This window comes from Vigna unguiculata, chromosome 10, assembly GCF_037176805.1.
Source record: "Vigna unguiculata cultivar grain cowpea cultivar isolate G323 ecotype 2 chromosome 10, ASM3717680v1, whole genome shotgun sequence".
In the NCBI taxonomy this organism is placed as follows: Eukaryota; Viridiplantae; Streptophyta; class Magnoliopsida; order Fabales; family Fabaceae; genus Vigna; species Vigna unguiculata.
The window spans coordinates 16,163,635-16,190,387 of record NC_140801.1 but is presented as its reverse complement, the minus strand read 5'-3'; the positions used below and the strand labels follow the sequence as shown (position 1 = coordinate 16,190,387).

Genomic DNA, 26,753 nt, shown 5'->3' with positions numbered 1-26,753 from the left:
TATAAGAGATAGAAAAAGAAAACCAAAATGTCTATAGAGACATGAATAATGTGTGACAACTTCCTGTTGACAAACCTGCACAAACAGTATTAAAACAAAACATATGAAAATGAAATATTAGTACACTGAATTAAGGAGATGTGAATAACAAATAAGATTACTATAAGGAAACACATAGCAAAACTAGTTAAATTTGTAAAAACTAAATTTGAAATCTAATTGAATGAAAAAAAATAGTGCATAATGAAAGTAAATAGAGAATTAATATAATAAATAGTAAATTAATTACACAAACTAATGTAACATAACATAATTATCAATGTAGCAAAAAGATATGTATGAGAGTTAGAAAAATGATATTGAAATGTTGAACCAAAGTAGTAAATATCTTTCACTACTACTTGTTGACAAACCTGTAGAAATGGAATTAAACAAAAACAGATCAAAATCAAATATTGGTACACTAGAGTTGTAAGAAGATATTAATAAAACAGAACACATAGCACAACTGGTTATGTTTGTACAAATTAAACTTCAAATCTGATTAAATAAACAAACATAATGCAAAATCAAAATTACCAAAACCAAAATCTAATCAATGAAAATTAAACACACACTATAATAGAAAAAAAAATATCAAAATAGACACAACGGTAGAATATAGGGGATAGAAAAACAAAACCAAAACGTCTATAGAGACACATGAATAATGTGTGACAACTTCCTGTTGACAAAGCCGCACAAACAGTATTAAAACAAAACATATGAAAATGAAATATTAGTACACTTAAGTAAGGAGATGTGAATAACAAATACAATTACTAGAAGGAAACACAGAGAAAAACTAGTTAAATTTGTAAAAACTAAATTTAAAATCTAATTGAATGAAACAAAATAGTGCATAATCAAAGTAAATACAGCAATAATATAATCAATGGAAAATTAATTACACAAACAAATGTAAAATAACATAATTATCAATGTAGAAAGAAGAAATGTATAAGAGTTAGAAATATGATATTGAAATGTTGATACCAAAGTAGTAACAATCTTTCACTACTACTTGTTGACAAACCTGTAGAAATGGAGTTAAACAAAAACATATGAAAACCAAATGTTAATACACTAGAGTGGGTAAGAAGATATTAATAAAACAGAACACATAGCATAACCGGTCATATTTTAAAAAATTAAATTTCAAATCTGATTAAATAAACAAACATAATGCGAAATGAAAATTACCAAAACCAAAATCTAATCAATGAAAATTAAACACACACTATAATAGAAAAAAATTATCAAAATAGACATAACGGTAGAATATAGGAGATAGAAAAACAAAACCAAAACGTCAATAGAGACGCATGAATAATGTGTGACAACTTCCTGTTGACAAACCTGCACAAACAGTATTAAATCAAAACATGTGAAAATGAAATATTAGTACATATAAGTAAGGAGATGTTAATAACAAATACGATTAGTAGAAGGAAACACCGAGAAAAACTAGTAAAATTTGTAAAAACTAAATTTTAAATCTAATTGAATGAAACAAAATAGTGCATAATGTATAATCAATGGAAAATTAATTACATAAACTAATGTAACATAACATAATTATCAATGTAGAAAAAAGAAATGTATAAGGGTTAGAAAAATGATATTGAAATGTTGATACCAAAGTAGTAACAATCTTTCACTATTACTTGTTGACAAACCTATAGAAATTGAATTAAACAAAAACAGATGAAAAGCAAATGACAGTACACTAGAGTGGGTAAGAAGATATTAATAAAACAGAACACATAGCATAACTAGTCATATTTGAAAAAATTAAATTTCAAATCTGATGAAATAAACAAACATAATGCAAAATGAAAATTACCAAAACCAAAATCTAATCAATGAAAATTAGACACACACTATAATAGAAAACAACTATCAAAATAGACACAACAGTAGAATATAAGAGATAGAAAAAGAAAACCAAAATGTCTATAGAGACATGAATAATGTGTGACAACTAAATTGTAAAAATTAGTAGAAGGAAAGACATAGAAAAATTAGTTAAATTTGTAAAAACTAAATTTGAAATCTAATTGAATGAAACAAAATAGTGCATAATGAAAGTAAAAAGAACAATAATATTATGAATGGAAACTTAATTACACAAACTAATATAACATAACAAAATTATCAATGTAGGCAAAAGAAATGTATAAGAGTTAGAAAAATGATATTGAAATGTTGATACCAAAGTAGTAACAATCTTTCACTACTACTGGTTGGCAAACCTGTAGAAATGAAATTAAACAAAAACAGATGAAAATCAAATATTAGTACACAAGAGTAGGTAAGAAGATATTAATAAAACAGAACACATAAGATAACTAGTTATGTTTGTAAAAATTAAATTTCAAATCTGATTAAATAAACAAACATAATGCAAAATGAAAATGAGGAAAGCCAAAATCTAATCAATAAAAATTAAACACATATTATAATAGAAAAAAATTATGAAAATAGACATAACGGTAGAATATAGAAGATAGAAAAACAAAACCAAAACGTCTATAGAGAGGCGTGAGTAATGTGTGACAACTTCCTGTTGACAAACCTGCACAAACAGTATTAAAACAAAACATATAAAAATGAAATATTACTACACTAAAGTTAGAAGATGTGAATAACAAAGATTAGTAGAAGGAAACACATAGAAACACTAGTTAAATTTGTAAAAACTAAATTTGAAATCTAGTTGAATGAAACAAAATAGTGCATAATGAAAGTAAATAGAACAATAATAGAATCAATGGAAAATTAATTACACAAACTAGTGTAACATAACATAATTATCAATGTACAAAAAAGAAATGTATAAGAATTAGAAAAATGATATTGAAATGTTGATACCAATGTCGTAACAATCTTTCACTACTACTTGTTGACAAACCTGTAGAAATGGAATTAAACAGAAACAGATGAAACACAAATCTTAGTATACTAGAGTGGGTAAGAAGATATTAATAAAACAGAATATATAGCACAACTGGTTATGTTTGTAAAAATTAAACTTCAAATCTGATTAAATAAACAAACATAATGCAAAATGAAAATTACAAAAACCAAAATCTAATCAATGAAAATTAAACACACACTATAATAGAAAAAAATTATAAAAATAGACAAAATGATAGAGTATAGGCGACAAAAAAACAGTAATGTGTGACAACTTCCTGTTGACAACCCTGCACAAACAGTATTAAAACAAACCATATGAAAATGAAATATTAGTACACTGAATTAAGAAGATGTGAATAACAAAGAAGATTAGTAGAAGGAAACACATAGAAAAACTAGTTAAATTTGTAAAAACTAAATTTCAAATCTAATTGAATGAAACAAAATAATGCATAATGAAAGTAAATAGAACAATAATATAATCAATGAAAAATTAATTACACAAACTAATATAACATAACATAATTATCAATGTAGAGAAAAAAAATGTATAACAGTTAGAAAAATGATGTTGAAATGTTGATACCAAAGTAGTAACGATCTTTCACTACTACTTGTTGACAAACCTGTAGCAATGGAATTAAACAAAAAAACATATGAAAATCAAATGTTAGTTCACTAAAGTGGGTAAAAAGATATTAATAAAACAAAACACATAGCACAACTACTTATGTTTGTAAAAATTAAACTTCAAATCTCATTAAATAAACAAACACAATGCAAAATGAAAAATACCAAAACCAAAATTTAATCAATGAAAATTAAACACACACTAGTAGGAAAAAAAAATCAAAATAGATATAACCGTAGAATATAGGAGATAGAAAAACAAAATTAAAACGTTTGTAGAAAGGCATGAATAATGTGTGAAAACTTCATGTTGACAAACCTCCACAAACCATTTTAAAACAAAACATATGAAAACGAAATATTAGTACACTGAAGTAAGGACATGTGAATAACAAAGAAGATTAGTAGAAGGAATCACATAGAAAAATAGTTAAATTTCTAAAAACTAAAGTTGAAATCTAATTGAATCAAAATAAATAGAATAATAATATAATCAATGGAAAATTAATTACACAAACTAATGTAACATAACATAATTATTAATGTAGAGAAAAGAAATGGATAAGAGTTAGACAAAACAAAATTGAAATGTTGATACAAAAGTAGTAACAATCTTTCACTACTACTTGTTGACAAACCTGCAGAAATGGAATTAAACCAAAATAGATGAAAATAAAATGTTAGTACACTAATGGGGGTAAGAAGATATTAATAAAAGAGAACACATAGGAAAAAGGTTATGTTAGTAAAAATTAAATTTAAAATTTGATTAAATGACACAAAATAGAGCAAATTGAAAATAACTAGAACAATAATCTAATTAATTAAAATTAACTACTCCTTATAAAATATGAAAATAATTAGATTAAATATATCTCTGGTCCTAATTTTTGTCCAAAAAAATGGATTTGGTCCCTCTATTTTTATGAGCCTCAATTAGGTCCATATTTTCAAGAAATGATATCAATCATTCCCTTTCTGTAAAATTGGGTTAAACGACTGAGGGGACAGTGAATAGACATGGCTTTGTCTAATTAAACAGTGATTAGGCAAATCAAATTAGTGATGTGGATTATTTTTTTTTAATAATTAACATATACTGCAAATTACGATTTTTCTAAGAAGGTGGAATATACATTAGCCTTTTACAAAATTGAGATTTTCTTTTTGAAGGGAAATGGGGATTAATGAATAATAAAACATTTAGGTATTCGATGAATATGATCATCTATGCGAACGTGTTAGATGGAATTGCGGTTTCGTTGCAGTTCAAGCTTCAAGTGAGTAGATATTGTGGTATCGATCTCCCATGGTGCACGATTTGCTTTTTGTTCAAGGAGCTCCACTCTTCTTCCAAAAGCTTTGGACTTTGCAATGAATTACCTAAGGGGATTTTTAAATAGGGTTGCATTGATGATGCACTCCTCGTGCTTGACTGAATGCTTGAAAAGGATTATGATTCCTCATGATGATTTCACGGCTGAAGTTGTTTTTAGAGTACTGGGAAGAAGAAGCGCCATCGAAGAAGCCTTGTTGATAAAGAATCTAAGGGGTTGGTTACCATGATGTGTGAGCATGGGGTTTTCCTTGATGTGTTTAAGCTAACCCAAATGATAAGAAAGATGTGTCAGCACTGAAAGAATGGTGTGGCATGGCAGGTTTTGCAGATTGGGTGGTTCAATTGCGGTTAAAGTTGTGTCCTATAATGCTTTCTTAGTTGGGTTGGGAAGGGAGAGGCACACTCAGTGAATGAATAAACTAATGGCAGAAATGGAAGAGATGGGGATAAAGCCAGTGTTGTGACCATTGGGATTATTATTAATCAGTTGTGCAAAGCTAGGAAGATTTATGAGGCAATGAAGATGTTTGATAAGTTGAGAGCCAAAGGAGAAGGTAATTTCTAATATACGTTAATTATCAAAAAACAATAATGCACATTAGTAATTTATTTGTCTGGTCATTGTTTAATGAGATAAAATCATGCCTATTCATTGTTCCTTTACTAACCTAATTTAATAGCAATGGCATGATTGATACAAAATTTCGATATTAGGGACCTAATTGAGACTTACAAAAATAGAAGGTCCAAATCAATATTTTTGAACGAAAATAGGGACCAAAGACATAATTTAACCAAAAGTAGAGAAGAATAAATAAAAGAGTTAGAAAAACAAAACCACAACATTTGTAGAGAGACACCAATAATGTGTGACAACTACTTCTTAGCAAACCTGCATAAACATAATTAAGCCAAAAAAGATTAAAATGTAACGTTAGTACTTTGGTGTAAATTAGGAGATGTCAATAGAAGAGAAAATTAGCGGAAGGAAACATATGGAAAATTGGTTAAGTTTGTAAAATAGTACCGAATAAAAATAACTGGAACAATAATGTCATCATCGAATAATTGATTACACAAATTATTGCAACAAAATGTAGAGAAAAGAACAGTAGAAGACTTAGAAAAAAAACAATACATATGTACAGATACAATAGCAATCTTTTACCACTTCTTGTTAACACACTTGGAATAGAAAATTAGTAGAAGTACACACTTCAAAAAACTAATTAATTTAGTAAAAACTAAAGTTAAAAAATAATTGAATGAAACAAAATAGTGTCGAAGGAAAATGAATTGAACAATGATGTAATCAATGAAAATTAATTACACAAACTATCGTAACAGAACAAAATTATCAAACCAGAGAAAATAAAAGTACAAGAGTTAGAAAAAATAAAATGAAAGTAGTCTTATAAAAGCAATAACAATCTTTTACTACTGCTTGTTGACAAACATGCTAAAATGTAATTAAGCCAAAGTAGATAAAAAATGCAATGTTAGTTCACTAGGGTGAGTAAGGAGTTGTTAATAAAAGAGAAAAGTAGTAAAAGGAAACACATAACAAAAGTGGTTGTGTTTGTATAAACTAAAGTTAAAATCTGATTAAATAACACAAAAATAATTCAAAATGAAAATAACTTGAACAATAATCTGATTAATGAAAATACAGTACTCATAAAACAAAGAAAAATATTAAATGTAGAGAAAAATAAAGTAGAAGAGTTAGAAAAACAAAACCACAATCGTTGTAGAGAGGCAACGATAATGTGTGACAACTACTTCTTAACAAACCTCCAGAAACATAGTTAAGCCAAAACAAATGATAATTCAACATTAGTACTTTGGTGTAAGTAAGATGTTAATATAAGATGAAATTAGTAGAAGAAAATGCATAGAAAAGTTGGTTAAATTTGTAAAAACAATGGAGAATTAAAATAAATGGAACAATAATGTAATCAATGAATAATTAATTATACAAACTATTGCAATTGAATGGAAAAGTCGGTTAAGTTTTTAAAAACTTAAGTTAAAATCCGATTAAATGACACAATATAATGCAAAACTAAAATAAATACAACAATAATGTAATTAATGAAAATTTAGTTACACAAACTATTACAACAGAATGAAATATTATCAATGGAGAGAAAAGAACCGTATAAGAATTAGAAAAACAAAAGCAAGGGATATGTACAGAGGTAGTAACAATCTTTCACATCTACTTATTAATGAATTTACAGAAATAAAATTCAACCAAAACAGATGAAAAATGCAACATTGCTACATTAGAGTAAGTGAGAAGAGATGTTAATAAAAGATAAAATTAGTATAAGTAAACCTGTAGCATAACTAGTTATGTTTGTAAAAACTAAATTTCAAATTTGATTACAAAACACAAGGTAGTGCGAAATGAAAATAACTACAACATTAATCTAATCAATGAAAATTCATTACAAACTACAATAGATTAAAATTATCAATGCAGAAAAGAAAAGTATAAGAGTTAGAAAAGCAAAATTAAAGTGTGGGTACAAAAGCGGTAACAATCATTTCCTATTACTTGTTGTCAAACCTACAAAAATGAAATTAAATCAAAACAAATGAAAAATGCAACGTTTGTACACTAAAATGAGTAAGGACATGTTAATAAAAGAGAAAAGTGGTAGAAGGAAACACATAAAAGAATTGGTTAAGTTTGTCAAAAAAGTGCAGAATGAAAATAATTGGAAAAATAATCTAATCAATGAATAATTAATTACACAAACTAATGCAACAGAAGAAGATTATCAATGTAGAGAAAGAAACAGTAGAAGAGTTAAAAAAACAAAAGCAAGGGATATACAGAGACAATAATAATCTTTCGTTACTACTTCTTAATAAACCTGCAGAAATCTAATATAATCCTAATATATCTAGAATCAAATTATAACTCTAATGAAATCGGTCACAAAATTATAGAAAAGTTAGGCTTTAGTTTAAGCTTAAGTTTAAGGTTAGGTTTATGGTTACTATTAGTGTTATGTTTAGGGTTAGAGTTTAGGTTTATGTTAGGATTTAGTGTTTGGAGTTTATTGTTAGGGTTTAAGGGTTAGGGTTACGGTAAGGATTTAGAGGTCAGGGTTTTGGTAGGGTTATGGGTATGGATGTCACAAGGTAGTTGATCATGGTATATATCTAATTATTACAAGAGAGGATCACGATAGAAATGTTCAAGGTCCAAGACGAACTGGGTAAGTGGTAGAGTGCAGGGCTACCAAAAATTGGTTACATGTGCGGAATATATTCTACATGTGTGTGTAAATAGCATATGAATAGGAAACAAAAATTATTAACTAAGATTCATCAAAGTTTATCCATGTAATCAAAACCGAAAAACAAACTTATCCATGATTGTTATCGTCACTTCCAAATTTTGTCAAACTTAAGCCTAGAAGACGTAATTTTGTTTTTTTGTGAGGAAATATATTGTAGAAGAAACGCTAAGGTAATCATTGATGTCAAAATTCATGTCTCAAATATCAGGTTAAAGTGTTTAGCTTACTGCAACTTGAGCTGAAAGGTAATTTGAACGAAGTATGTTCTGTCCATATACTTTGGTCTTAGTGTTCTTAAGCACTTCCACAACTTCTTCCACCTTTGCTGGAAGAGCCTTCGACGATTCGAGGAGAACCAACAGTTCTCAATTTTCCATCTCCAAAGCATACCTGTTATTTTTGCTGCTATGCTAGGCTGTTCAAAGATATCACAGTAAGCACACGATAAGAATTGAAAAACTTAACCTTCAACAACAAAAAGGAAAATAGAATAGTAGATTGTTATGCCTTTAGTTCATGAACAAGCATGTAAAGATGCTCTCCGAGTATCTCTTTTTGCTGCACAGGAGCAGCCCCAGCAAGCAAGCTATGCAGCATTTCTGGCCCATGGGACCCTCTACCAAATCCTTTTTCCAATTCACACTGGCGTCCACTGGTTATATTATATTATTAAAAGTGAACAAAGAATCGACATTCCTCCCTCTCACCTCTTCTCCGCCACTCTCACTGTGCCTAACGATTACTTCCTCGTATCAGTATCGCGACGTGACCACATCACTCTCATAATTTTTCCATTCAACAACGTATGATTCTTAGTTTTGATTGCACGAATTGCTATGACAAACACCATTTCAGTAACACGATCTCAAAGATCTGGATCAACACACCTTTATCGTTCTCTTTCATTCAAGCAACGTGTTTATATATAATATCATAACAAGAAATTAATTAAGTTAGAAATATACGAAGATCAAGATTTCAAGAAAAGAAAACGGAGCACAATTGCGTCAAACCTAAACGAAGAAAACATGAATGGAGACGAAACGCACAGGATGACAAACAAAATAGACCTAACCATAACAGAGGGATTTACCGGTGGAGGAGTCTTTGCAGACGCGGACACACTTAAGGCTCTTGAACTCAGAATGCATCAATTAGGTGGCTGTCGGAGACGCGCCAGAATGGAGGTCGCCGAAGTAGGGCACGCCGGAGAGGCGGCGACCGACGGAGGAACCGCCGTGGATAAATATTTCGATTGAAAGAGTAAGGAAAGAGAAGGTGCCACCGTAAGGGATTGTTCTTGTGTTATGTGAAGCGGAACAAGAAAACGTTAGTGGTGAGGTGAGTGAGAGAGGAAAGAAGAGGGAAAGAGTGTGATACCATTTGAGACCAAAACAGAGAATCGGAGAGACAAAGAGACAGAGAGTGATGTTGGTGTGTTTGTGCGTACGGGAGTCATTGATTGTAAGAGGATTCCGCATGCTAACCGTTAGGTGCTAATAAACCATCATCTCCATCCCACACGCGCCTTGCTTGAGTGTCTCCCACACTCTTCATCTCTTTGCAATTTTCCATCATTTGTTATTTAGGGAAATTCGCGCCTGATCAACCAAACTTAACGCCTTTTGATAAGTTTACCCCATTATTTTTTTAATAAAATATTCAAACTATACATAAATCTATTTATTGCAAACTTTGCACAGGTTTTATCTTATTGTTGGTAGAAGATGTGACCGTTGGACTGTTAGGAATTATTACCTCTACTTTGTAATTAACTATTACCGTGTCAAATAGATAGTTATGATTTTCCTTTATATTATTTTACCAAACATATTTAGTCGGTGAGTTTCATAGTATATTTAATGGGAGAAGAAACAAACATAATATTTTGATTTTGGTAATGATAATTAATGGAGTGCATTTAGAAAATAATGGTTATTAATAATGGTTGTAGTAGATACGTAGTTATGTGTCTGTAGTTAGAAATATAGTATATGTGTATGTAGTTAGAAATATAGTAGATATTTTTAGGGATGTTAGAACGTGGTACGAATGAAAGTTGGTAGAATTGTGTTGCAAGTAAGAATGATAACAAGTCGTGTGTCAGATACCAACTAGATTTTTCAAGTAGATTTTTTAAAACTTGCGGGTATTAAAAATACCTACATATATTATTTTAACCTAATAAAATATAAATTAAACTTTAATTTTAATTAAATTTAACTCAATAAATTATAAAATAATTTTAAGTTTAAATACTATTTTGCTTTCGATTTTCATTCAGTTTATCAATGTAACTCTAGTTTTTTTTTCAATAAAATTCTATTTTATTTTAATTTTATTCAATTTCAATAAAATTTCACATCTCTATTTTTTTCTATTTTCACCCCTCTAAGACTCATAAATCAGCCTAACCAGGGAATGCCACGTGGCACTATCCTACACTCATATATCTTTCGAACCATATCTTGTTGCATAGTCATAATCCTTGCACACAAATCTGCACTAATCATAGGATGTCACATGTCCACCATGCCATTGCGCCATTGCGCTATGACAAGCCACCCATCAATACAACACAAATTGGAACACCAAAGAAAACCAGTTCGAAATCACAAACCTAAACATGCCAGAAATTGCTTATTGTGTCACAAACCAGATTTGAAATGCGAGTCACCTGTCACAACCCCAAAACAATTGAACCCTGCACATGAGAACCACGAGAACGCAATTCTATAGGTAATTTCTTGCGTTTTTTAAATTCATAAGTTATTTCTTGAAAAAAAATTCGCAAGTAATTTTTTATGCTGAAATGAATTTATAAATATATTTTTCTACTAATATGTTTTTTAAGAAATTTCACAAAAAAAAAATTATAATAAATTTTTAAGAATATATAATTACTATTTGAGATGTAGGATTTTTATTTTAATCTATATATTTTTAAAATATGTTGATATATTTTTTATTTTACATTTTAATTAAATAAAATATTTTTAACGATACCTTAAATAAATATAATATATTATTATTTTTATTATTATTTACGATTTGTAATTTGTAATTCATAACTCATAACTCATAATTTATAATTTATATTTTATCTTTATATATTTTTTAAATATGTTGATATTTTTTATATTTTACATTTTAATTAAATAAAATATTTTTAACGATACCTTAAATAAATATATGAATATATTTATTATTATTATTATGATTATATTATGCACCTTCTTTATTATTATTATTATGATTTTACTACTTTACTAGTCTCCATTTTATAAAGTTTTTGTTTGACAAAAAATATTGGAATAAGAAGTTTTATATATTTCTCCAATTTGAAGTTTACTAGTATTTTTACCCGTGCAACGCACGGGATATCGAATTTTAAAATTAAAAATTACAGTATATTTATTAAATTAATTTGAAATTATAAAAATATAATTAAATTTAATATAAATTTTATTTTATAAAATTCAATAATAATATTTTAATTGATTTTATAATAAAAATGTATTTAAGTTATTTATATATATTTTTAATAAAATGTATTATATATAATTATTTTAAATAATATATTAAGATTTAGATAATTAAAATTAAGAAATCAAATTTAATTTTGAATGAAATATTGAGTAAAAAATGTAGAAAAATATAATAGTTGTTTCTCTAATAATAAAAATGATGAACAATATAGAAATTGTTGAGTAGACTTAATAAAGATACAAACATTAGACGATACAAAAAATGTGAAGAGTAAGCGATATAAAGCTACAAATGATAGATCGTGCATATAAATGTAATGTTTAGTTAGTCAGATAGTACTCAATCTCTTCAGATGTGTCAATTTGGTACTCACTTTTAAAAATGTGTCAATCGAATCCCAACTTTTGAAAAAATGTCTCAATTAGGTTCCTTTCACTCTTGTAAGTCGTTTTAAATATCGATATCATTAATGGCGTTAATATTTTTTTCTTAAAGGGACCTGATTGAGACATATTTTCCAAAGTTAGGACCCAATTGACACCTTTGTAAAAGTGGGTATGAAACTGACATATCCAAACAAAAGTGAGTATTATCCGACTAATTACACCTAAATATAAATAGTAGATTCTTTAAAGATACAAATGTTAGATTGCAAACAAAATATAAATAGTAAACAATCAAAACTTACAAAATGTAGACTATGTAGACAAATATAAATAGTACACTATGCAAAAATACAAAGGTTAGACATTGATAGACTTTTCTATTGAAGTCCTTTTTTTACAATTTTTTTGGATTTTGAATTTCAAATTTTAACTTTGCTCCCATATTTCATAGCTTTTGAAATTTAGAATTTAAATTCAAACTTTATTACTATATATTTTGAATTTCAAATTTGACAATATATATCCTAATTTAGAAAAAAAAATATTGAAATCGACATTATTAGTGATTTTTATATCTTTAAAAATTTTAAGAATGTATAATTTTAACTTGTAATGATATACCAATGTCTATGTTATAAAAATTATTTTTTAAATTATTGTTTAAGTTTGTGTAAAATGTCAAAAAATATGTGAAAAATATTTAAAAATATTTAAAAATTCATATTTAAATTTTACAATTATTTATTTATTACTTTACACTATATTTTAATTATTTTTACTATTATTATTATATTAGGACTAATATGTTAATATATTATTATATTATTAAGAACCATAGATCTTTTGTTCCTAAATATTATATTACTTGTTTATTTTCTATATCATATTTTTAACTTTTATTGTTTTTAATTGTGAATATTAATGTATTTCCATTAAATTTTTTTAATTTATCATTTTTTCATATTTTGATAATATATAAAATACGAACCTTTCTTATAAGTTAAAAATATTTGAAAGTTGTTTAGAGACATTATAAATTGAAAAACCTATGCTATTTTACAATTTTTTTTAATGTTAAAATTTAAATTTTATTGGTATATTTTTTTTTTAATTAATCAAATAGTACCACTTTCATTCTAAAGTTTCAGTTTGGTAATTGTTTTTAGAGAAAATGTTACTGTATATACTCCGAATTCCAATTTTCACAATATATGAATTTTAATCTTGCAATAATATTGAAATTGAAATAGTTAATTATTTCCATATCTTTAAAAGTTTAAAAAATTTATAATTTATAATTTTTACCTTATATTTTAATTATATTAATATTATTATATTTTATATTTACATTGTTACATATTATTATATTTTATAATATATTATTATATCATGGGTCATCAAATTTTTTGAATATTTGAATTTATATATTTTTATCAGAAATATTCAAGTATTTATTACAAAAATTAACTTTTTGTATATATTTTTCATTTTAAATGTTAAATTTAATTTTTTTATCACATTCTATTTCTTTTACTGTCCGTTACGATTTCAAATTTGAATCCAAAATTTATTAATATTATTATATGTATTATGATTAATTTTTCACAACTTAAAAACGATATTATTTTCAATGAATTAATTTTGAAATTTATTCTAAAAACACACGGAAGGAATATATTACCTAATATTAGCTACTGCTTGATGTTTACAAAAATCAACTATAAGAAAAGTTCAGTTTCAAAGGACATTAAATGAAAAAAATTGTTTCCAATGTAAATTCAATGTGATGTAATATTATATAAAAATATAAAATGATAATATTACATTAATCCTACATAAATATAAATTTATTCTTAAATTAATATTTAAATTTAATCATAAATTGATATAAAGTTAAGAATACAACCATAATTAGTATTATTAGATCAATCAGTTTTCAAACACGTTAATAGAAGAAGATTTTGGTTTCCAATGCAATATTTTAAAACCATAATTGATATAAAGTTAAGAATACAACCATAATAAGTAATATTAGATCAATCGGTTTTCAAGCATATTAATAGAAGAAGATTTTGCATTTTGTATTAATCATTAGCGATAAATAAAGAAGCATATAACATCTAAAAAACAACATGATGATATAAAATTTTTATATTTTTTATATACTTAAAATTGATAAATAATATTTTTCGTGAATGTCTTAAACTCTAATTATGTGTTTGATTGATACTTCATGATTCATTGAGTCCCACAAATCATGATTGTTGTTGTTCATAATAAATAGTCATAATTCAAAATGAAAAATTCTTGGAAGACGAAAAGTTTTCCATTTATTCTGTATATTTTTTACATGTATATTGAAAGACGTAAGTGTTGATTTATAAAGTTTATTCAATAAGCTACGTTAAAATTTAAGAAGATTTTTGAAAACTATATAAAGCTCTCTTAAAAAGGTAGGTGGATTTTTAAAATATTTTCCATTTAAAATTTTAATACAATAAATTCATATATAACATTGCAATGAGAAACACAAAAAGTTGTTGGTTTCTAATATTTAATGTTATTTAATGACAAAGACATTCATCTTTGAGAAGCCGTAAAAATATATCTTGGAAGTAGGTTGGAAGAAACTGAAAAGTTCTTTAAGAAGTTGAAAAAATATAGCTTGGAAGTAGTGTTGGAAAAAACTGGAAAATTGTTTTAATTCTTAACATCTTTATATTTTTGGAAGATGAAAAGTAGATTTTGAAACATATAAATATATTTTTCAGTAAGCTAGGTAAAAAAAAAACAAAGTCTTAATTTTTAATTTGGTAATTAAATATATTTAAGGTAACTAATTTAAAGAAATTATTAACTGATCAGATTTTAAGAAAAGTGTAATATGTAATGACTATTTTTAAAATAAATTAATAAAATACATAATTTTTCTGTAGAAGAGGAGAAAATATTAATACTTATATAAAAAATATTTGTTAGTTATAAATCTTTCTTCTACTTTGAACTTTTTAAAAGTCTATGTTATCATTAATGAGACAAATTCATGGAGTCAGAACTTTATTTTAATTTTGTTTGTTCAAAAATTTAAAAACTTGGATTATGCCTTTATAATTTGTATTTATTATAAAAATAAAATGTAGTTTATGATTTGCATTTACTTCACTATAAAAATTCTGAAATAGTAAATATTATTTTATCAAATAAGATTTAATATTATATTTTAAAGTATTCACTCTCGATTCTACAAAACATTTCAGTCATGTAATATTCATAAATTCCACACAAAATCCTAATTAATTTATTATATTACGTTCTTTAATTAGATTTATTTTATAAAAATTAGCTACCATCTCCAAGAAACTTTGTAAAAGTTTCTAAAGTTGTTATTTTATCATATTTACTTCAAAATATTAATTATGAAGACCACCAATGATGTATATTTTGGGACAATGCCATTAAAACTCAAAACAATATTGTTAGCTTTGCAATTGTATATAATTATATATTAGATTATATACTATTAGAGATTTTGGTCATTCAAAATGACTTTTACTCTATGGGAATGTGAGAAGATTTTTGGATCCCGTATAAAAGTTTTTCAAGAAGGTATGTAGATTTTTTAAAATATTTTCCATTTAAAATTATAATACAATAAATTCAAATATAACATTGTATTGAGACACTAAAAAAGTTGTTGGTTTCTTCATAATTAATGCTAATTTAAATTGATTATAAAAATGTGTTGGAAGAGACAAATTTTTATCTTGAAAGTAGTGTTGAAAGAAACTGAAAATTTGTTTTTATTCTCCTAAACATCTTTTAATTTCTGGAAGATGAAAAGTATTTTTTGAAAAGTATTAACAGCATATCTAGCAAGCCAAGTAAAAAAAAGTTTTAATTTTTAATTTGGTAAATAAATGTATTTAAAGTAAATAATTTTATTTGCATTTTTTATTAATAAGAAATTATTAATTAATCAGATTCAAAAAACTGTAATATGTAATATTATTTTTAAAACAAAAATTAAAAAAATAACTAATTTTGTCTATAAAAAAGGAGAAACTATTAATAGTTATATAAAAATATTTGGTAGTTATCATTATGCATTCTTTTAATTTTAAATTATAAATATTTTTTGTACTCTGATATTTTTAAGACGTGGGACTGGAATGAGGAAGCAAACAAATATATTTCATTCATGGATTTAACTTATTAAACTTTAATAAATATTTATTGAAGCATGAGCTTTATTTCAATTTTGTTTGTTGAAAAATTTAGAAAATTTAGATTTTACCTCGATTTGCATTTATTTTAAAAATAAATTGTAACTTATGATTTCCATTTACTTCACTATTATAATTCTTAAACAGTAAATATTATTATATCAAATAATATGAAAATTATATTTGAAAGTATTCACTCTCAAAACTACGAAACATTTCAGTAAATATCATGTAATATTTTGTAAATTCCACACCAAATCCTAATTAATTTATTGTATTACCATTTTTAGTTTAATTTATTTTAAAAACAATAGTTACTTTCTCTAAAAAAACTTTGTAAAGGTTCCTAAAATGTCATCTTATGACACTTACTGCTCCAAAACATTAATTATGAAGACCACCAATTATGTTTTTTTGGGACATGACACTCTCTTACTATAATAAATGAATGTTGTATATTCCAATACATGTCTGGAAATCTGATCTACACATATGAACCCATATGAGTATCCTTGAAAGAAGATAAGTTGTAAATTGTAGACGTAGCAGCGATCTTTGAGTAGAGATGTCAAAATGGGTTTCAACCCGTGAGCCAACCCGGTTCACCACGGGTTCGAGCCGGGTTGGGTTGAAAAAAATTCAACTTTTTCAAAAGTGGGTTGAACTCAACCCGGCTCACTTAACCCACGGGTTAAACGGGTTCGAGCCGGATTGAAGGTGGGTTAGCTCACTTAACCCACCAACATTTTTTTACAAATTTTTTTAAAATTTTCTTTTAATTTTTTTTAAATTATTTACTACTCCAATTATATTTGTTCACAATTTCATATTTTTAAATGCTAGAATGTTGCTTAATTATATTTGAATTATTTGAATGTTTAATTAATTTGATTGTCAAGTTATATATATGTTGATACTTTAATCTTTAACTATAATCTTTATAGTAAATTACTCAAGTAACCGTCTTATAAACAATTTTTTCTAAATTAGCATGAAAAAAATGTATAGTTTTTTTTTTATTTATATTTTGTTGAATAGCATGACAGAAAATTTGTAATATTAGTCATGCTTTCTTAGACTAATGGATACTTTCTTGGAAATAATTCTTCATATATTGGTGGTGAGCATGATCAAAACATTGGTTCTTGATTTTACTATGATTGTCATCTCATGGGTTACTTAAAAATTTATTTAAATATTTGAATAATAAAATAAATAAATAAATAATTTTTTTAGGTGGGTTGGTTAGCCAACCCACTTAACCCACCAACCCGTGGTGGGTTAAGCCAGGTTACAAAATTTCTGGCTCACCAGAAAGTGAGTCGGGTTGGGTTCACTCATTTTGAACCCGGCTCGTGGTGAGCCAACCCGGCTCACACGGGTTGGCTCACTTTGACATGTCTATCTTTGAGTGTGAAGAGAGGTACTGGTAATCAAAGTGTGTTAGTGATAATAATATTACGTAGAGCAATCATGATTATCGTCTTGAGAAGTGTTGATAACTCTGGACAGTGCAATTAATTTTATCTTGAGAAGTGAAAACCATAATGAAGAGAAATTTAAAAAAATGAAACGCTCCTTGGTTGGCGATTTAGTATTTAATATTGGAATATGAAAACATTTAATAATTAAAACGTGTAGCAGATGATATAGCAGTTTAATCCTCATTATCTCGAGTAGTGCGAAATTTAATGCATTTCAATACTGATTGACACGTTGTCATCATTATCTCGAGCAGTGCAAAATTTAATGCATTTGAATACTGATTGACACGTTGATTTGGAGATAATTCGAACCACTGTTTGGAGGCGTTGGAATACAAAAAGTTTTTTAAAAGTCATTTTAAATTTATTTTTCCATAAAAATTGATCTTAAATTCTTCTGACTATGAAAATGGTGAAAAATATTTTAATTATTTTATAACTTATATTATTTTAATAATAATAATTAATAAGTAATAGTTATTGTATTTCACTAACTTTTAAATTTCCAATTTATATGGAATGGTAATTAATGTTAATTAATTCTGTTCCTGCAGAAGGATCAAATAAGATAAGTTAGGCACGAGTGTCACCTTACCATGTAGTCCGCTATCTCCTTAGTTGGCCTCTTCCCCTTCGATACATGTCAACTTGAACCCAGGAGGGGTTACCTGCAGAAGGATCTCCGAAGCTCAAGTAAGTCAAAGTTCTCAAGAGTTAAATCAGCAATTAATGAAAAGCGTACCTTTAAATGATGGGGTCCACGTGTATTTATAGACATTAATGACGTTTGACCATTTCATGGGCTGGGCCTTGACTTGGGCTCTAGCTTGGGCCCCAGCTTGGGCCATGAGTGGGCCTGGCCCTAAAACAGGTTACCAAGGTGTATTGAGGTGGGTTAATCTTCTAGGCAAGTAGTCGGTTTTGGCCGGCTACCTGCCTAGATGGTCAATGCTGGTTGTATTTTGCCTAGATGGCTAATGCTGGTTGTGTCCGGGTACTAGGCGGTATGCGGTTTTAACGTGTGTACTATTTACTTGATTTGAGTTTGGCTAGGTATAGTACACCAGTCCCCCAGCCTTGTCCGATATGGGTTGTCGGTCAAGGATAACATGTGTTGGTAAGCTAGCAAAATCGGCTAGGTGTGATACACCAGTCCCCCAGCCTTTAAGTGTGATGAATAGTGTTAAGGCTTTGAAGTGTCAGAAGGTAGGTGAAAGGGCGTCAGGTGGTCACATCTCACAACTTTTGGCGCCGTCGTTTTTTTATGTGTCATACATTTCATAATGATGGTGTCGATTGGTCTGGGATTTCATTTTGGCGGGAAGAGTTTTGGATCGTGGACTATAAATGCAGCTTTGGATGCAGCTGATGGTTTACTTGGTTCATTTGCGAGTTTTGAAAACAGAGATCTTGTGCGCATCATCTTGTCCGACTAGTTCTCAATTTCCGCCGACATCTTTCCGTAAAAAATCAAACAGGTATGTCTAGTAGCGATAGCTCATCGTTGTCTACATCTAGTAGTAGTCAGAGTACTGAATCGGATAGGAGTAGAGATGACCGGTTTGGTGGAGAGGGGGTGAGTGCTGGAGTTGGCACAAGCGGGGTGCCGATGGAAGTAGTGAGGGAGATCCGAGAAGATCCTCCTGAAGAACTGGAGGAAAGCAACTGGCCGGCTAAGGGCGGTTATGCGTGGGTTGCGTCCGATGTTCGTGACCAGTCATCCCTGTTCAGGTGGTCTCGTCTGCTGAACTCATGGCTAAACTGTACTCCCGTCATCTCTAGAGGGGTCAGTGGAGATATAGTTTCATTGGAGAGAGTGAGCGCCATAGACCGAGTATGTCATGGGCAAGAAGGGGCTGCCGAGAAGTTCTTCTACATGTACATGTGCCATTTTTCGCAACTGCATATACGTCTTCCTTTCGACGACTTTACCATGGCGTGTTGCGGGTTTTGAATGTGGCGCCTACTCAACTACATCCCAACAGCTGGGCTTACTTACAGGCTTTCCGCATTTTGTGCGAGTCGCTGTACTTGGAGCCTTCGCCTTATGCGTTTTTGTATTTCTATGATACCAGACCTCGGAGGCCGACTACATGGTTGTCATTGATAAGTCGTCCCAGCATTAGCAGGTTGGACGCATTCTCCCAGTCTTTCAAGCACTTCAAGGATGGATACTTCAAAGTTGTGGTGAAGGAGGGAGGTGAGCAGCATTTCCTAAATGCGGATGGGAGTACAAAGTTCCCTTTCAGCTGGACTAATAACCCTACGCGTTACAAGGATATGGGGGTGGAAGAGTTGTCGTCCGGAGATAAGGAGGTGGTGGGGGTGTTGTTGAAATTTGTGGATAAGTTGCCCACTAAGGGCTTAGTTAGGGTTTATAATTCGGTGCATCCGATTATAGATATTGAAGGTATCTGTTTATTACTTAAACTGTGTTAATGATGCTAAGTTGTTTTGATCCGAGTTGTGATATGTTATTGCAGGAAATATGGCGCAGTCTGGCAAGAAGAACTTGGCGCTTTTCCAAGCGCTGAGGAAGGAGATGGCCGCCAAGGCCAAGGAGGCTGGGAAAACTGATGTCCCCAATTTGCAGGAATCTGTGGTGGAGGTACACGTGCATGGCGGCACTAAGAGGAGGGCTGATCTTCCGCCTCGACCCGGGAAGGGTAAGGATGTGAAGAGAGTAAGAGCAGCTCTTCTCGGGTCCGGCGATGGGGCGGGGTCGGCCAGTGGCGAGAAGTTGCCGGAGGCCGGGTTAATCGAGTTGCCGGAGATCTGCGTGAGGAAGGACATTTCAATCAACTTGCCGGATACTGTTGTGAATTCCATCGACAATATGGAGGTTGATCATATTGTGAGGACTATGGTTGAGTTTGGGAGTAAGGCGCTGGTGTTAAGTAGACGTGTTGGGTCACTCTACAGAAGGGAAGTGAAGGAGGCGGGAGGGTTGCAGGATAAATTGGACAAGTTGGCGGAGGAGAAGGCGGCGTTGGAGAAGGAGAAGGAAGGGTGGGAGGCTGAGCGAAAGAGGTTGGCGTCGTGGAAGGTTCGTTGCCTGGACTCTGAGGAGAAGTTGAATAAGCGGATAGGGGAGATGGAGGAGGATTATGAAGATCTAAAGGATAAGTATGATGGTGCTGTTGGTGAGTTGGACGATCTGAAGAACAGTGTTATTCAGGAGCATATCAATGGCTTTGAGAAGGGGTTGCGGCAGGCGGCCTTCTTCTACAAAAATGTGGATGCGCTGGATTCACGGTTTGATGTAGATAAGGATGTGGTCGATGGTAAGCTGGTAGGGGAGGATGAAGAGGGTGAGGTAGGGGTTGGTAGTGAGGCGCCCGAGGGAGTGAAGGAGACGGATGCAACCGTGGGGGATGATGGCAAGGAAGCGGTTAGCATGTAGTTTCCATATTGTTATGTTTTGCAATGAATCCTAAATCTGTAATAATTCGTACAATATTTTCATTTGTTTTTAATATGATACATCTTGTGGATCTGTATATGTTTTGTGGTTGTTGATGATAGCATGTGATAGGAATATGAGATATGTTGTGTTGCATGTGTATAGGGGAACGTTGTCGAACTTAAACGAATTAAACACAAGTAGAGGGTGTTCGACCCAGGCCGCTTACTTGTTGTAAGGGTGGGGAACTTAAACGAATTAAACACAAGTAGAGGGTGTTCGACCCAGGCCGCTTACTTGTGGTAAGGGTGGGGAACTTAAACGAATTAAACACAAGTAGAGGGTGTTCGACCCAGGCCGCTTACTTGTGGTAAGGGTGGGGAACTTAAACGAATTAAACACAAGTAGAGGGTGTTCGACCCAGGCCGCTTACTTGTGGTAAGGGTGGGGAACTTAAACGAATTAAACACAAGTAGAGGGTGTTCGACCCAGGCCACTTACTTGTGGTAAGGGTGGGGAACTTAAACGAATTAAACACAAGTAGAGGGTGTTCGACCCAGGCCGCTTACTTGTGGTAAGGGTGGGGAACTTAAACGAATTAAACACAAGTAGAGGGTGTTCGACCCAGGCCGCTTACTTGTGGTAAGGGTGGGGAACTTAAACGAATTAAACACAAGTAGAGGGTGTTCGACCCAGGCCGCTTACTTGTGGTAAGGGTGTGGAACTTAAACGAATTAAACACAAGTAGAGGGTGTTCGACCTAGGCCGCTTACTTGTGGTAAGGGTGGGGAACTTAAACGAATTAAACACAAGTAGAGGGTGTTCGACCCAGGCCGCTTACTTGTGGTAAGGGTGGGGAACTTAAACGAATTAAACACAAGTAGAGTAATATAGAGTCATAAAGTAGGGAACCACTCATTTTATTTATTCAAACGGGGGTGCCTCGTTAAAACCTCCTTGGCCAAAACCCTCCTTAGGGAAAAAAGACCAAGTGAGGAAAAAGAGTACACCCGTGGTTACAAGTAGGGATTGCTTATGATACATGTTCAGCTGAAATAAAACTTGAGGTGGGAGACATTCCATGTGTTGGGGATTTCTTCCCCAGATAGTTGCTCAAGACGATAAGCCCCACCACCTGTATCTTCTCGTATGCGGTACGGGCCGTCCCAATTGGCGGAGAACTTGCCCTCCTTCTTTCTAGCACTGCTGGCCATTCTCCATACTAAGTCTCCTATGACAAACGAACGCGGTTGCAGGTTTGCGTTATATTTCCTGGCGGCTCGTTGTTTGGCGGCGAGGTTGCGTATTTGAGCTTTTTCTCTGAGTTCGGGAAGGAGGTCGAGATGCAAAGCCATGTTTTGATGGTTGCTAGCTGGGTCGTATAGTTCTCGGCGCAGAGATGGTTCGCCAATTTCTACCGGTATCATGGCGTCTGCGCCGTAGACCAGGCTAAAGGGGGATTCGTTGGTTGACGATTGCGGGGTGCATCTATAGGCCCAAAGTACTTCAATTAACTCTTCTGGCCACCGGCCTTTTGCGGTATCCAATCTTTTACGTAGTTCCACGAGGATGACCTTGTTTGCCGCTTCTGCCTGCCCATTGGTTTGTGGGTGTTCGACTGAACTGGTGATATGTTTGATGCCTAAGCCGGTGTAGAATTTTGCTAGCTCTTTGTCAATGAATTGTCGGCCGTTATCTGTTATGATGGTATGCGGTATACCATATCTGCATATGATGTCCTTCCACACGAACTGCTGGACTTGCTGGGCCGTGATGGTGGTCAATGGTTTGGCTTCAATCCACTTGGTGAAGTAGTCGACGGCTACGATTAGGAACTTAACTTGTCCTTTGCCAGGTGTGAATGGGCCTAGGATGTCCATTCCCCACTTAGCGAACGGCCAGGGGGATAATATGTGATGTAGCTGTTCCTGCTTTTGATGTATAAGGTTGCCATGCTTCTGGCATGGCTTGCACTTTTTGACGTAAGCTCGGCAGTCCGCTTCTATTGTAGGCCAGAAGTACCCGGCTCTGAGGACCCTCGTGGCCATGGTGCGCGCGCCTGAGTGATAACCGCAAATCCCTTCGTGTAGTTCCTTAATGACGTACTGGGCTTGTTCTGGCGTGACACATTTAAGTAGGGGTTGACCATATCCGCGTTTGTATAGGTCGTCGCCTACCATAGTGTACCTGGCGGCCTTGGCCAGCCAAGTTTTGTCCGCGTCGGGCGGGGGGTTGCCAGTTTTGAGGTACTGAACATAAGGGGTGGTCCAGTTTGGGTTTTGGGTGGGGGTGAGATTATCTGATGGGGTGTGGGTTAACGTTTGGCAAGTGTGTGTGACGGAGGGTGTGGATAGTGTTTGCTGTAGCAAGGATCGGTTGCGGTTTTTGAGTTTGGTGCTGGCTAATTTGGAAAGGATGTCGGCTCTGACATTGTCGGTTCTGGGTATGTGTTCGACGCGGACCAGTTCGAAGGCGGATTGGATGATTGCGCGGACCAAATGGTAATATTGCTGGAGGACGGGGTCTTTGATCTGGAACTCGTCGTTTAAATGGCCTACTGTGAGTTTGGAGTCGGTTTTACATATCAACTTCTTGACGCCTACTTCACGGGCTAGAGAGAGACCAGCCAGTATAGCTTCGTATTCGGCTTGATTATTCGACGTTTGAAAGCGAAATGAAGAGATTTCTCGATGAGGATATCGTTGGGGCCTTCTAGTACGATGCCGGCACCTGCACCCCTTGGATTCGAGGAGCCATCTACATGAAGCGTCCACTGGTCCTCGATAGGTGTTTGTTGTAGGTCATTGACGAAGTCCAAGAGACATTGGGCTTTGATGGGGCCGTGTGGTTCATAGCGGATGTTAAATTCGGAGAGCTCCACGACCCATGACGACATGCGCCCGGCTAAGTCTTGTTTTTGCAATATTTTTTGAATTGGATAATCGGTCTTGACGGTTATGGTGTGGTTTTGGAAATATGGATGCAGACGGCGTGCGGCGTGTACCAAGGATATGGCTAGTTTTTCTACCATTTGGTATCTGGTTTCAGGGTCTTGGAGTGTCCTGCTTACAAAGTAAACAGGGTGCTGGGTACCTTCTGCTTCTTGGACAAGGGCAGCGCTGACGGTGTGATCGGTGGCCGTGATGTACACTAGGAGGGGTTGGCTAGTGTCAGGTTTGCGGAGGACGGGGGGTGAGGTTAGGGATGCTTTGAGTTTAAGGAAGATTTGTTCACAATCTTCTGTCCACGTGAACCAGGCGGATTTCTTCAGGAGTTGGATTATGGGTTGGGTTTGTTCTGCCAGTTTAGGTAGAAAACGGGATATAGCTGTGAGGCGGCCAATTAGTCGCTGTACTTCTTTGATGGTGGTGGGGCTACGCATCTCGATAATGGCCTTGCACTTTTCGGGGTTGACCTCTATGCCGCGCTGTGTTAGCATGAAACCGAGGAACTTACCTCGGTCCACGCCGAATACGCATTTTTCCGGGTTTAAGCGGAGGTTGTACTGGCGTAATGCGGAGAAAACTGCCTCTAAATCTACAGCGTGTTGATGATGGCTTGGGGATTTGACGACCATGTCATCGACGTAGACTTCGACACAGTGTCCTGTTAGGTGGCTGAAGACCTTGTCCATTAGCCGCTGGTATGTTGCCCCGGCGTTCTTGAGGCCAAAAGGCATGACTTTGTAGAAGTAGTTGGCATCATCTGTGATGAAGGCGGTCTTATGCATGTCTGCTGTGGCCATGGGTATTTGGTTATAGCCCGAGTAGGCGTCCAAAAAACTGAGTACTTTGTTTCCTGCTGCGCCGTCTACAAGGCGGTCGATGTTGGGTAGGGGGTAGGCGTCGCGAGGGCATGCCTTGTTTAGATCTGTGTAGTCCACGCACATCCGCCATTTACCGTTGGCTTTCTTCACCAAGACAACGTTAGAAAGCCAGGTGGTGTAATGCGCTTCATCTATGAATCCTGCGCTCAGCAACTTCTCAGCTTCTATTTTGGCTGCTTGTCTGCGTTCTTCCCCAAGTTTTTGTTTTTTCTGGGATACATAGCGGGCTTCTTTGTATACCGAGAGCTTGTGGGTTGCGACGTTGGGGTCTACCCCTGGGAGGTCGGCGGCTGACCAAGCGAAGAGATCCGTGTTGTTTGTGAGGATGAGTGTAATCGTGGCACGCTCGTCAAGACTTAAACCAGTGCCTAAATTGATGGAATGGCCGTTGGGGAGTTCCAGGGGGGTTGTGTCCTCGACTGGTTCGAGGCGAGCATCTCGGCCTATTCTGGGATCAAGGTCTTCGCCGGATAAGGCTATGCGGGAATTAGGTGGTCTTGCGATGTGATTTGTCTGTTGGATTGGGAGTTGGGGCCTTAAACTTGCCATGTAACATTCTCGTGCCAGACGTTGGTCACAGTGGATGGTTAGGATGTCTCCAGAAGGTCCTGGGAACTTCATGGCTAAGTGCGGGGTGGAGACGACTGCTCCAAGGGTGTTGAGGGAAGGACGGCCCAAAAGTATGTTGTAGGATGTGGGTGCGTCGACTATTAGGAAGCGTATTGGGATGGTTTTTGTTTGGGTACCCTCCCGAAAGACGGTATGGAGGTCTATGTAGCCACGGGTAGACACTTGCTCGCCGGAAAAGCCGTATATGGGCTCGTCGTACGGGATCATAGCGGTGTCAGGGAGTTGTAATTTTTGGTAAGTGGCCCAGTAAAGGATGTCCACGGAGCTGCCTTGATCAACAAGTACCTTTTTAACGGCATAGTTTTCGATTTCGACTGTGATGACCATGGGGTCGTCTTGTTGGTGGTCGAGACCGTGAAAATCATCATCTGTGAACACGATAGGGGGCATACGGCGTCTGTGGTGGGTTTGTGTGATGTGGTTGATGGATTGTATGTGGCGGAGGTGTCTCTTTCTGGCGGATGATGTGGAGCCTCCGCTTGCGAAGCCACCAGAGATGGTGTTAATAGTACCTCGCAAGGGGGGGTCGGCAGGGGTGATGTTGGTGTGGGCAGGTTGTGGGTGTTGGTCGTTGGGCTGGGCGGGTTGGTTATTGTGGTTGGCGGTGGTTGGTTGTCGTCTATGGTCGTGGCGTGGGGGATGGTGGGTTCGGGAGGAGGTGTGGTCATCTCTGCGGATGAAGCGGCGAAAGTGGCCGGCGCGTACCAGTTCTTCAATCTTATCCTGTAGCGCTCTGCAATCTTCTGTGGTATGACCGTGATTGCGGTGGTATCGACAATACTTGGTCATGTCAGCGTTAGGAGGGGTGGTTGTTTTCCGTGGTGGGGGAGAAGGTCCGCCTGGAGGGCTTCGTCAAGGATGCGGGAGCGGGCTACTGTGAGTGGGGCGTATCTGGTGAAACGTGGTTGGCGGGGTTCACGTGGACGGGTATCGGGGCGCGGCTGAGGTTGTGGGGTGGGATTGGGTACGGGGTTAGGATTGGGGTTGGAGGTGTTGGCGGCATAGTCGGTGCAGAATTTGGTGTGAAGAGTTTGCATTTCTTCCATGCGTACATAGTCAGCGGCA

The 26,753-nt window shown here is 33.6% G+C and overlaps 1 long non-coding RNA gene across 3 annotated transcripts; it reads right to left on the bottom strand.

Annotated features, from left to right (window-relative positions):
* Positions 1-4,209: 4,209 nt before the first annotated feature.
* On the bottom strand, positions 4,210-9,783 carry LOC146882225 (uncharacterized). Of its 3 annotated transcripts, none has more exons than XR_014985265.1 (3): positions 8,755-9,780; positions 8,475-8,662; positions 4,210-5,822 (listed from the first exon to the last, which is right to left on the bottom strand). It is a non-coding gene; the product is annotated as an uncharacterized LOC146882225 (long non-coding RNA). The 3 variants fall into 3 exon arrangements; XR_014985267.1 differs by having other exon boundaries at positions 9,341-9,773; XR_014985266.1 differs by lacking the exon at positions 4,210-5,822 and adding an exon at positions 6,245-7,505 and having other exon boundaries at positions 8,755-9,783.
* Positions 9,784-26,753: the final 16,970 nt, after the last annotated feature.